General features: G+C 44.1%; 1 long non-coding RNA gene across 1 annotated transcript; it reads right to left on the bottom strand.

The window, feature by feature from the left end:
• Positions 1 to 3334: 3334 nt before the first annotated feature.
• On the bottom strand, positions 3335 to 10384 carry LOC103552282 (uncharacterized). Its single transcript, XR_545219.2, has 4 exons — positions 10122 to 10384; positions 9317 to 9543; positions 7082 to 7119; positions 3335 to 4719 (listed from the first exon to the last, which is right to left on the bottom strand). It is a non-coding gene; the product is annotated as an uncharacterized lncRNA (long non-coding RNA).
• Positions 10385 to 10713: the final 329 nt, after the last annotated feature.

Here is a 10713-nt window from a genome sequence, read left to right as displayed (position 1 = left end):
AAGGACGGGAATTGGAATGAACTGCTAAGGTTCACGTCTTGGGTATAGAGTTGTCACATTTAGCAAAAATGAGAAAAGAGAGAGAAAAAAAGAAGAAAAAAGAATAATAAAAATACAAGATGATAAAATAGATTTGAATTTCAGATAAACGATGAATAACTTTTTAGCATAAGTTTGTCTCGTGTAATACCTAAGACATACCTATACTAAAAAATTACTTGCTGTTTATCTGAAATTCAAATTCAGCTGAGTGTCCTGTATTTTATCTGGCAAGCCTCCTTGAGCAGCGCCTTTTAATCTCAGTTTGAAAAAAATCCTTTTAGAAAACAGATGTCTTCAGGAAACTGGGTCATGGATTCAACAGCATAAATGCTTGCTAATTATGCTGTGCAGTGTAATGGGATTATATATTTATTTAGTATAAATATACTAGCGATTGTAATGACTGAAACTTAGCTATTTTGATTTGTAAAACCGTCCGCTTTATCTGTTTGATATGAGTAAGAATAAACTAAAAATGGACAACACTGATTCTAAGCCTTATGGACATCCGTCCATTCATTCATTTACTCATTCTCTCTTTTTATCTGTGCAAGGGTAGATATGTTTTATTAAATTTTACTTTAGTGATCAAAATAATTACTACATATAGACTCCCTGACCCAATTTCTTAAGTGATTCTGCATGGTAATAATTTAAATTTAAAGAGATAATAGACCCAGCCAAAGACTAAACAAAGCCCAAAAGTACGAGCTGACTTGCCACCTCCTTGCTGCTACCACTTACCGCAATCTGTCCCATTCCAGTTGGTCCAGGATGGCGATAAATGAGCACAATAAACACACACAGAGGTTGAAACGATATAGGCTTAGAGTTGCGTGCTAAGATTGCAGTGGGAGGAAAGAAGGGAGACAGCAACGGGAAGAAATAAAGTCCAAATGTGCCCAATTCTTTGGCTGAGAGAGGGTGAGGCAAGGATGGGGAAGACATCAGGGAAGGAAGTCTGGCCTGTGCCTGGTGAGGAAAGGGGAGAACGGCAGAGAGATGAGGAGCAAGCAAGTGTGAGGAGGAGAGTGTGTAGACTGACCAATATTGGAAAGGCTGTCAGATGAAAGGAAATTTAATTTATTTTGTCTAGCTCCGGAGAATGAAACCAAGGCCAATAAATAGACATAGCGGGAAAACAGGTTTTTACCCCATTTAGGCACGAGCTTTCTAAGCATTAGAGCTGGCTATTGATGGGACAGGCTGTCACTGGAAAAGTGAAGCGGCGGCTGGCTGGCTGGTGGTCAGGCCTGGATAGAGGGGAATTCTGTCTTGGGTGAGGAGTGGGCTAGATGCTCTCCAAAGCCTCTCTCCATTTGTGTGCATTTCAACCCAGCAGGACCTTGTGTCTTCTATTAATTGTTACGTCCTCAGTGCCTAGGACAGTGCTTGACACACAGTAGGGTCTCCGTACATCAGCAGGGTCCTAGGGACAGTGCTTTGCGGAGGAGGTGGTGCTATTTGTGGCCTTGGTGTCGATGCAATAGGGAAAGGGAAATTAGCTTAAGTCAAACCAACACACGATGAGCATCTACATTTGGAGTGGGGGCAGCTTATCTTGCGAGAGCTACAAATACGTAATTCATTTTTCCCCACTCCCTACCATCTTGGGGAGAAAAAAGAGAATAAAATAGTAGTCAAAAGCAACATTTCTCTGGTTCCTCCATTCTCCCCTGCCTACAGTATTTTTAGTCCTTTCGTCTCTCCCCAGCTGGTTCTAGGAGCCCCCAGGGGATGGCCCTCATGCCTTCTGAACTCACGGCTGTAAGAGGGTAATTTGATTTTACTACTTTTCTGTCCTCTGGCTTGCTATTTTCTCTCCCGCTATGTCATACTGTGGTGATGTCTCTACATTTCTATCAGCTCCAATGATTCCACAACTGCCATACGCCCCCACCAGGGGCACCAGTACGGCCCTGGCACCTGTCAAATGTGCCCTGCCCGCCACCACCAGTGACGTTGCACTCAGAGCACACATGCTGAGGGTGAATGAAAATCTTGAGGGAGAGGAGGCAGAGATAGTTGGCAGCAGCAAGAGCTGGCGATGCCAACCAGGGAGTGGCTGAGCCACCGCAGTGAAGCTCCACATGGTCTGCTTCAGCAGAGCAGCTGCATTGCATAACGGGAAAGAACATGGGCTCTGGAGCCAGACCAACTGGAATACGTTCCTTTACCACTCTGCCTCAGTTTCCCCATATGTAAAGTAGGGACAATGACAGTGCTTCTTATGAGGCTGTTTTGAAGATAGATGAGTGAGCACAGGCAGTGCTCCGAGGTAAGTCTGGCCCGTGTAAGCTCTTGGTACATTATTACTGGGGCTATCACTATGTTCTAAAGGCGTCCAGCTCCCCTTGGGGGCCGCTGTCTCTGTTTTCCCCGTGTTGCACTGTAGCTTTACAATAAGCTTTACGTCTTGAGATAAACTGGGTGGGTTTCTGCTCCTTGCTACAAAAGGAGCCTGATTACAACTACAAATTTGAAACCTCAGGTGACTATAATACCTCAAATTCTCAAGTTAGAATTTTCTCCACCCTCACTTGAGAAGCCATAGAGAATCAGAACTATAGAGAGCACCCCGGTTGTTAAGTACTGCCCTCCCAGAGCTCTCTCTGTCTTGGGGAAACAAAAATTCACTAAATGACAATGAAATATTTGAATATCTGTTCATGTCTTCAGCAGAAGAGATGACGCTTTGTCCCAAATTTACAGATTGTGGAAGCAAGTTGCTTTCTGGTCTTGGTGTTTATAGGATAGTCAGCCATTAGCAACATTTTTTTTTTAACTTTATAAGAAATTGAAACAAATTTTTCTTTATCCTGAGTGGATTCCACATTTTGGCTGACACTAGCCCGTGGTTACCAAAGTGGGCCTCAAAGAGTGGCTTTTAATTTCAAATCTCTAGGGAAGGAATAACTTTCACAATTATGTTTTGAAGGTATCTACAGTACATCAAGGGAGAAATATCTGCTGGCTGATAGAAACTTGAACCTAGCATTCGAGAGAAAGGTTAGGGCTGTGGATATACAGACTTGGAAGGCATTAGTCTATAGGTAATAACGAAAGCTCTAGGATAATTAAAACAAGTGGGAAGAGGGATTGGGTAAAGTGAAAAGAGAAAAAAGGACGAAAGTTACTTTGAGGACCTTTTTCCAAAAATCCACAGTCATCAGATTCACACGTGGAGCCTCTTGTTTCTGGGCGCCACCCTGGATCCACTGAACTGAAATGGTTGAGGTGAGGGAGAGCCCAGGAGTCTGCGTTTTAAAAAGGCACCCCAGGTGATCCATATGCAAACAAAAGTTTTTTATAGAGATATAATTGACAGATAAACATTATATTAGTTTCAGGTATGCAACATAATGATTTGATATATGTGTATATTGCAAAACGATCACCACAATGTCTAGTTAATATCTACTCTCTTAGCAAGTTTCAAACAAACGATACAGTATTATCAACTATAGTCACCATGCTGTACATACAACCCCATGACTTATTTATTTTCTAACTGGAAGTTTGTACCTTTTGACCCCCTTCACCCATTTCACCAACAAATTCTGCCCCCTCCCCCACCTCTAACAGCCACCAATTTGCTCTCTGTATCTATGAGTTCAGTTTTTGATTTTTTTCTTTTTTTTTCAGATTCCACATATAAGTGAGATCATGGTGTTTGTCCTTCTGTCTGACTTGCTTCGCTTAGCGTAATGCCCTCAAGCTTCATCCCATGCAAACAAAAGTTTGAGCCCCACAGAATCCAGGGGAGGGTATATTCGCCTCAGGCAAAGAAAAGATGCCCAAAAAGGAAGCCTAACAAATTGCCTCCTGGCTCCTGGCTGTGAATAGGTACGTCATAGTGGATCCTTCCGGGGATCTCGCGGTGGCGGCTTTTTCCTTGGCTTCCTTACTGCTGTGGTTTAGAGCTAGAGAATGAGAGGCCGCGGCACATTCAGATGCTGTGTAAAGTAAAAGAACTCGGCTCACTTAAAGCAGAAGTGATGAATTGTCACTAAGTGCACTGTGTCCTTGATACTGCCAGGCCTGCGGCTTCCTCTGTGTCCACAGCTGACCGGGTGAGGAAGCTGCATTGACGTAGACCAGACCCCACACACTGTGAGAAACTGGGGGTACCAGCAAGCCACAGGTCTCTGATCCTAACGTTTCCCTTCCAGAGACTGGGAAGGTGGTCACACTGGACGTGAGAGCCGGCTGGGAGTCCCCGAGTGCAGCCTCAGGTGTGCTCCAGGGGCTGGTGAGGCGTGCCTAGGGAGCGTGGTGGAAGAAGGCAACCTGTGTGCCGTTTGAAAGAATCACACTCCTGCCGAAAGAGCCTCAGCTGGGCCTGTGAGTACCGGGAGGCCAGGAGTCGAGTCAAACCAGTTCCAAAGGTGTCACTTGAACCACTTCCGGTGGTGCTTTGCAGTCAATCCTGCAAGGCACTTGGGTTTTTAACTTGTGACTGTTTTGTAAGGAACTATTTCTATAATATATACCATTTTTACTTTAAGTAGTTCTGTCTTTTTGCTCAGGATGAATCCGAAGGAGTGACGTTCACAGAACTTGACGTTGCCCAGGAGCGACAGGTTGCCACCGTGCAGGAATGGGTGAATGTCTTGTCAGGGTGTCTGTTTCTGCAGGGAAGCAACTTGTGGGGCTGCTACGAAGGTCCTAGAGTTGCTATAAATGTATAGGGGGTTGTTTTGGAATAAAAATGTTTCTAACTTGATCCCAGGATTGAACAATTAGGGCTGGTAAATTCAACCACACATCACTGAGCTAGAATCACGTTAAATAACATAAATGTACGTTCAACCCAACCACACATCGCTGGTGCAGAATGCATGCGTTCTTCCCCTCCACCTCCCCCACAGAGCAAATGTAAATCTTCGCTCAAGTACAGCTCACACTTTCCTTTAGGAGGGAGGGAGAAGCAGGCCTGGGCAGCTTTACTATAAATTTATAGTATATCGTGGGGGTGAGCATCTTAAAACTATTCTGCCTTCACAGAGAAAAGTACCCGAGAGAGATGAGGAAGCATGAAGGGGGGTGGGTGCGTTTCTGAATGCGTTAAACATAAGAGTTTATGCTTACTTTTCCTTGTTATACATGCTCATTGTAAATATTTCTAAGATCATAGAAATATAATCCCATCTTCTATAGACAGCCAGGGTTAAGGGCTTAAATATTCTTGAAATTTAAGATACACAATCACATGGATGATCCAGAAACTACTTTCCATAAAAGGAGAGGGAACGTACAAATCCTTGGGAAAACACATTCCCCGTGGGAGGGATGAGATAAACGCTTGTAATGGGATGTATTAACCATCCTCAGAGACAAAATGCAAACAGTCAAAAGCAACAGCGAACTGGGGCACGACTGCCGTGGGTAGCTAGACTTCATCCTTGCATGCAAACCAGAAGCCAAGAGATTTACCGAGCTCCCCATGCAGGCGCATCTGTCCCTTCCTTAAATCCGATTTGCTTACCATCTGTTCCTTTACTCCAGCCTTGGCTGTAAACAAAGTTTATGCACGGCGATGCATCGTGTTGCCAGGCAGCTCTCCCTGCTCCTCTAAAACAAAATCGGTTCTGGCCTGAAAGACTGGGGGCCCCATTGTTATCCATTTTCCCTAACAATATAAATTGTGACAATGTTGAGAGTAATTTCAGAAATGGGGTTTTTAACCTCATGCGGTAGATGTGGTGCGACACAAGCTATGTGGTTTTGGAGATTGTGTCAGGAAACATCTAAATGCATCGGGATGATCTATCTTGCAGAAAAGGATTTCCCCTGCCCTCCAGAACAGTAAGGGCATTGTGGGAAGCAGCCCCTACCCCAGCGGGCTGGTCAGGGAGAAACTGACGCAGCAGCTGCAGTGTGAGAGAGCTCATTGCCTCCGAGGTTACAGTTTGAGAGGGGGGAGGTGGAGAGGCCAGAGTTGTCGAAGATGACTTAAAGATGTGTATCTAGGATGTGAGGCTGCGGCTCTGAGAATGCACCAATCATCTGGCAGCTGTGGGGAAGGGTCAGCTGACCTCTGGCCTCCAGCTCTGGTTTTTACAGCCATATATTTATAATGCACTCTTCGTGGGAGAAGCTTGGAGCGCTGCACTTCTTTGAATGGATTCAGTTAATCCTTCCACTGTCCCATGAGTAATTAGAGAAGTAGAGAGGAACAAGCAAGAAAAAAAATTCCGCCTTTAAAGGGGTCACTGCCATGGCAAAGAAGAAAATAACATTTGCTCTGCTAAGCGGCGACAGGAAAAGTAAACCTTGTGATTCTTCTCCACTGGTTCTCAGACTCCAGGCAGTGGCAGAAGTGGGCAGAATTCACTGAGAGAGTGTTAATTCTGAGCACGCAAGTCGGTGATGACTAAAGGTCCCTCCATGGCTGGTAAAGGAATTTGCCTGTTTTGGGGGCCCCCCGTGAGGGGCCAAGATTTGAGTCACAGGGATAATTGAGTAAATAAGTAAATATATTGAGGATTTCTTGCTGTCAGAGGGGAATTGCAAATATGGAAAGAGGAAAGGCTGGAATAAATCCTGTGGTGTTAGACTGGGAGTGGAGGAATCAATGTGAACTCAAGACTTTATGTAGACACATCTCCAGAAACAGGAGTAAATGTGTGTCGATGTTTATGCATGTGTGCTTGTATATATATACACGCAGACATATGTATATACACATGTATACACACATACACATATGTCGGTAGGTATATATTTCTATTTCCTAGTTCTATCTGCTGAGCCGGCCAGAAGCAAAGACATCCTGGTAGCAACAAGCATGCCGAGTTTGCAGGGCTTGGCTTCTAAATATCATTGTCCGTTTAGAGGAACCAGGGTTCCTGAGAGAAATGTTGACTCTAGGGCTGAGGTAAGGAAAATAAAAGATGAGACAGGAACATCTTGTACTACAAAATAAGGACGTGCTCAAGAACGATGGAGACATAGCAGAGAACACAAGAGCTGCCTTAAATGAGCTTTCACTGCCCAAGTCTGGGACGATGGAAGTCTCACAATAAGGGGTACTTACCAATTTCAACCCTTTGAGTAAAACAGGAATCCATGAGTCTACAATGATAAAAGTTAAATGAATAAACGGAGGAGAAAGGAAAGCTTTATCCTACAATAGAAGTATTAAGGCATCGCCTCACAGACTACTTAGGAATGACTCAGTGGAGAATCCCATAAGACATCATCTTTACCAAACGTAACAAGAAAACCAGTAATGGGACAGATTGATGTCACGTGCCTCCTGATATGACGCAATGAGAAGAGCAGGGCATTACTTTAAGATATTCTTGCTACAAGCGCATATATCACGAGGAAACCTTAGACACACCCAGACTGAAGGGCATTTTACAAAGTAACTCACTGCTTCAAAAAATGTCGAGCTCGTGAAAAAGAAGGAAAAACCGAGGAATTTTTCCAAAATGAAGGAGATGAGAGAGAAATGATAACCATAAAGGACCTGGACCTGTACAAGTACTATTAGGACAATAGGCGAAATTTGAATGGGATCTGTGAGTTACATGGTAATGTTGGATTGGTGTTAATTTTCTGATCTTGAAGGTTGTATTGTGTAAGAGAACGTCCTTGTTTATAGGAAAAACATCCATACATGTTGAAGGATTAAGGAGTAAGGGGACATCATGTCTGCAACTTTTTCTCAAATGGTTCAGGAAAAAACAGTGTGTGTGTATAAAGAATAAGGCAGATGTGATAAAATGATAACAATTGGTAAACCGAGTGAAAGGTATCGAGGAGCTTCAAGTACTACTTTTACATCTTTTCTATAAATTTTAAATTTCAAAATAAATGCAGAAAAAAAGTGCCTACTATGGGTCTCTATGTACACAGACCACAGTGAATCAAACTGAGCAGGTCAATTCAAATGGAATAACAATGAAGCCTAAGGCACTAAGCTCCCTACTGAGACCCAATGCCTGCCCTCAGGTTGCCCACCGAGGGGTCTTGGGGGTGCAGTGAAATGGGTGGGATGGGAAAGAGGATGGGTGTGCAAAATAAAGGACCCAAAGAGTCAAACAGGAATTCGGAGGAGCCAGGAGGCTTCACAGAGGAGGTGCTGCGCGGAGGACCTGGGTGGGACTGGGGCAAGAGATTGGTGGTCCTGCTTAGCATGTAATTGCAGGATTGAGGCATTTCTGAGAATTCCCACTCTGTTTGCTTTTTGATCACCATGCAGCCTGCTCTGTTCTCACCTCCACACTCTTGCTTCCACAGCTGTTCTTGCCTGGAATGTGGGCAGTTTATGAGCTGGGAGGATCCATCGCATCCATTTTTCAAGATTCAGCTTATATCCCATTCTTTGACTTTCTGACTGGCTTGCTCCCCTCCAAATAGGAACGTCCTTTCTCTTTTCTGCCTCTACTGTTCTTAGTACGTGTATCGCTGCACACATGACTCTTTACGGCTCGTGTGGCATTGTCTGTCCATCTCTCCCAGCTCATTGATGGCTTTGTATCTTTGTATTTCCAGTGTCTGGCCATAGCGGGAGCTCCGCAATTGTTAAAACAACCAAATTAACCTGAGATTTCCCCAAACTGTGTTTCTCCCTCTCCTTTCCAGCTTAGGCTAACTAAAGGCTTTCTTTATTCGGTGAAAACATCTCATAGACTTTTCAGTTTTAAGTCAGATAATCCATATTTGAGGGAAAATCTTTTCTTCTCTACCCTGAGACCATCAGTGAAGGTGGAGGGAGAGATGGACCAGCATGTTGGTAAAAGTAACAAAACCTGCCACACCAGTAGCTTAAATTCTTGATTAATGATTCAGTGACTAACCCACACAGAAATACATGAACTACTCCTTGGGGTTATGTTAGGGGAGGCGCCATAATGACCACAGCTGATTGTAAGAGCCAGCCAGAATTATGTTAACCACTGATGCTGGGGAGCTTCTCACATCAAAGCAGAGTGTTTACACAAGTATTATCCACAGTATTATTACAATAATCATTAGTAATCGCCAACCTTCCTATAAGCACTCTTCATCCAGGCACTACAAGCACGCAACAAATGTCACACACTGTGTACACTCGTGTCACCTGCCCCATCTATGGAATGAGGCAGCCCTGGGGAGCACATAGCAGCTGCGACCTCTGAGACAGCCATCCTTGAGCCCCGGACTCAAGTTATCGTATTGAGGCTCCAGTTACAAAGCTGAGCCTCTCCTCTCCTCCGTGGTGATTGCATTCTGAGGTTTGAAAGGGCACATTTTGTGAGTCAATTTCTGTTCCGCCTCTTACCATCCGCCGCGGATGAGACGGTTTCTTTTGGGAGCTGTGAATCATGCATCTGCTGCTGGACGTTGAGGGATTGCTGCCTGGAGGGATTTCTCCGTGCTCTAGCGAACCAACCGCAGAAGTGCGGAAGCTCTCTGTTTGCTGTCTTCACCAGTTTTAAACATTTGTTCACAGGGGTGTTGTTTCACCCTTGGGGGAGCAGCCTCCTCACCTCAGAGGCAAGCTGGCAGCTGTTGGAAGAGTTTTCAACACCAGATTATTTTAAGACATCTGTAAAGTGAGTGAAAACTAAGTCTAGTGAAAAATTCTTTTAAAAAAACAACTTTTAGAAATAAATCAGAATAACGTCCCAGCCCTGCAAAACAGCTGTCTCCTCAAACACCTAGAATCTCCCTTAGTGCCCAGAAGTGTGTGCAAGATTCTATCCTGAAAAGGGTGTCCCGGGCCGTCCTTAGCAAAGAATAATATGAATCTCTCATTTTCACATGCTGTTCAGCAGACTGACATCTGACCAACAGCAGGACAGCAGAAAGGTTGCTGGAATTACAGTTTCTGGTTTCAGCAATTTCACACTGAAATGGTAAGACGGAAAAATCTCATCAGCATATGTTATATAATTTTTAAATGTGTCCTTAGTAGGAAATATCAGCTTGATTTCATAGCTTGTTGATATGGCCTTAAAGCAAATTAAAAAACAAAACTGTTTATATTCCTACACATAACAGAGCACAGCTCACTTCTCTGTTTTATAACACTATACACCAGCACTGCTTAATATGGTTGAGTCAAAGTAAATGGAGATGCTTACAACTATTCCTGCAGTGTCTTCGGGGTTGTTCCCAATGGGCCCAGGCTCCCAGGGCTCATAGGAGGAGGGCAGTGCGCTTCGCTTCCATTTACAGAGGAGGAAATGGAGGCCCAGAGACGATGCACAGCAGCCCATTCTAGAGCGTGGTTCTCATGGTCCTAAATTTAGCCCATCAAGTCGTGACATCTCTCTTGGTTGGGGATTATGGTTTTAAAAATGACTGCTCATGCAGCCATTCGTTATTGTAAATAATCTCATAATTTATGATGAAGGAACCAGAAAACCAGGGCTAGCAACAAGTGTGTGACAGCTTGAATTTTCACCAGCTGTGTTCATTGGCCCCAGGCCAGGGTGCCATCTGACCTTCGAGCTGGCCAAGCACGTGGGTGTTTCTTATCAGCACTCAGAACCGAAAAATAGCTGTGATATTTTGGAGATACAGAAGTCCATCAGGGAGGGAAAAGGGTGAAGACAATAAAGATGCTGCATGCTTTGAAATGGACTTATTTCTTCTTGGATATGGCTCTGAGGGTGAGAAGCGTCAACGCTATTAATCAAATATTTCTTGAGTACTTACTTATGAGTCTAGCCC

Source organism: Equus przewalskii, chromosome 23 (genome assembly GCF_037783145.1).
Source record: "Equus przewalskii isolate Varuska chromosome 23, EquPr2, whole genome shotgun sequence".
In the NCBI taxonomy this organism is placed as follows: domain Eukaryota; kingdom Metazoa; phylum Chordata; class Mammalia; order Perissodactyla; family Equidae; genus Equus; species Equus przewalskii.
The sequence above is the reverse complement of the archived record's forward strand: the minus strand, read 5'-3'. Positions and strand labels throughout refer to the sequence as shown.